At 34.8% G+C, this 2,574-nt stretch overlaps 1 long non-coding RNA gene across 1 annotated transcript in view; it reads left to right on the top strand.

The window, feature by feature from the left end:
* Positions 1–1,326, top strand: part of LOC112146336 — a 2,679-nt gene extending 1,353 nt beyond the window's left edge. The window contains exon 2 of the long non-coding RNA XR_004948311.1: positions 412–1,326. This is a non-coding gene — a long non-coding RNA (uncharacterized LOC112146336). The remainder of the gene's footprint in view (positions 1–411) is intronic.
* The last annotated feature ends 1,248 nt before the right edge of the window (positions 1,327–2,574 follow it).

The following is a 2,574-nucleotide window of genomic DNA, read 5'->3' as shown; positions in this document are numbered from 1 at the left end:
CAAAAACAGCTAGCATGTAGCTGAATAAATAGCTATCCTTCAAACATCCTAAAAACTTTTTAAAAAAGCTTAAATTAGCCAAACAGATGACATGTAAATATTAGCTAAACTCCAAAACAGCCTACAAAATCTTAATAAATATTAAAATAGTCCAAAAAGCTAGCAGAATACCAATTTTAAAAACTTTGAAACCGTAACTTTTTAACATAATTATGCAGAAAGGTTCCAGGTGGGATTCAAACTAGGACCTTCTCGCTGTAACTCAAGAGCGATAACTACTGCACCACCGTACAACCCCCCAGGAAGAATCCAGAACAATAAACCTCGGAGACACAAGACCTTCTCCACCCCGACAGTTCAGACCGACACATGGAGGATTTGTCCCATGATGCCACTGTGTGTGTTTAACAGGTGGAGCATCACTTCCACTCCACTCACTGATAAAGCATTCATCCAAACATCGCTAGAAATGTGTTCAACTGTCAAAACAAATACCAATCAGCTTTGTCTGTTCAATCAGGTGGGCATCAGACTTTATCTGCACGCTCTCTCACCGGCAGGATTATTACCGCTGCTTGTCTTGCCTCCATTTCAGCAATCTAATCAGCCATTTGCCCTTTAACACGGAGACAGCAGGAGGATTAGAAGTACCTTTGTGGCTTCACTCTTTGATTCTCCACCATTCGGATCGGCACAGAGAGCCCAGTCATCTTCTGACGGGAGAGAGAGCTGGAGGCTGACGTCAGCCGAGCAGGAAACCAACAATTGGAGATGTTGCTGTCTAATTGCTGCAATTTGCAGACGGGGCTGCGTTCGTAGAAACGACAGAAAGGGAGGGATGGAACGAGGGAGACAGAGGAAGGTTGATGGAGGGCAGGAGAGTCAGAGCGAGGCAGCACTTCCAGTTGACAAAAGGCTAGAAAGCAGAGACACAAATTGCATACAGTCATGAGAGGATTTGTAATGAGAAGCAGTTTGTGACCAAGATGAACTCACACAAACGGTCTATGAAGAATGCTGGAAGTCCACTTTCATGGTGTGCGTGATCATCAAGAACATGTTTGAAGAATTCTTACTGTAGACTGGCTGTGGATCGTTGCTAAAATGGCGATTCGATTCATGAATCCAACCACAATTCTTACTTTTTAATATGTTTTGCTATGTGAATGTCTATTAAATCACCAAAATTTATACTTTATTTAGAACAGGAGATCAAAATCAACAAAACTGATTCAGATAGAAAGAAATGTCATTTTAATTTTTTTTTTCTGTAAACCTTCTGGTTTAGTTCAGCAGTAAGATAACATAAAAATGATTTAAAAACCACTGTTGTTTATCATTTGTTTATGTTGTTTATCAAAGCCCCGCCCACATGTAAAATTAGGATCAGCTCAGCAGCAAAAACGCAAAAATCTGAATTGAAACGGAAAACCGAGGACTGAAAGTGAAGATTGAGAAAAGCAAAAAAAAAAAAAAATTCTAAACAGCAGCTGTTACCAATGGATACATTATTTTTTTATGGATTATTTTTACATTTATAGTATCTTTTATTCAAGTTTTCAGTATTTAGTAATTTTTTTCTTCATTTTTTCAAGATTTGTTTCAAATTTTCAGTATTTTTTTCAATTTTCCCCCCAAAATTTAAAAATATAAAAAACCAGAAAAAAAGTATTTTTATTTTCAAGATTTACTTTAAGTTTTTAGTTTTTTTCCCAATTTTTAAAAACTTTTTTTTTTTTTCATTTTTTTTCTTCCAATTTAAAATCTTTTGTTATCAAATTTTCATTTTTTAAAGTTGCGTCTTAAGTTTTCAATCTGTTTTTTAATTTACTTTAAGCTGATCCTGATTTGACCCCATAGGAGTTTCGTTAATTGCGTCAAATGTTGAGGAGTTACCAAAACTAAAAGAATGTAAACACTGAAGCTAAAGCTCCGGTCTTAAAGATATTTCATTTTTTTTAGAAGTTATGTCAGTAAGCGGAACTTCAGTTTTTGAAAGAAAAAAAGCTCTCGTTTGTCTTATTTTGAAAACCAGAAGCTTCACCGACACAAAGTAGTATTTACTTCCTGTGACGGTACCGCTGTTCTTTCGGTTTTGTTAGATTTCATAATTTTAAAATCCAACATTATTCTGCATTTCAGAGCAAAAATACGTCGTCCCCAGATAATATTTTGATAATATTTTGCGATACTCTACTATTTTTATAAACATCGCGAAACAGCAATCTTGCAGCAATATTCTTACTTGAATTTTCGCGAGTATTTGAGCATTCGGATACTCCTTACAGCCCTACTTTAGACTTTATGCTTTTCAACTGACTGGGATGTTAAAGCTACAAAAATACGCAAAAATGTGAATTTATAGACAGACTGTGAATGTTTTTAAGACTACAACTTAGAAAAAACTTTTTTTTTTTAACATGTTCTTGTGGAATTTTTCTGATGTGGAGGACCTATATTGAAAAAATTAAGCTAAAATTATTTTTTAAAACATTTATTTACTCAAATCTTTTTAAGTCAGGAGCAAGTAATAAATGCAGTTTAAAAAAGCTTATTTGGAATGTACATAATAAG

Source organism: Oryzias melastigma, linkage group LG8 (genome assembly GCF_002922805.2).
Source record: "Oryzias melastigma strain HK-1 linkage group LG8, ASM292280v2, whole genome shotgun sequence".
NCBI classification, from domain to species: domain Eukaryota; kingdom Metazoa; phylum Chordata; class Actinopteri; order Beloniformes; family Adrianichthyidae; genus Oryzias; species Oryzias melastigma.
The sequence above is the reverse complement of the archived record's forward strand: the minus strand, read 5'-3'. Positions and strand labels throughout refer to the sequence as shown.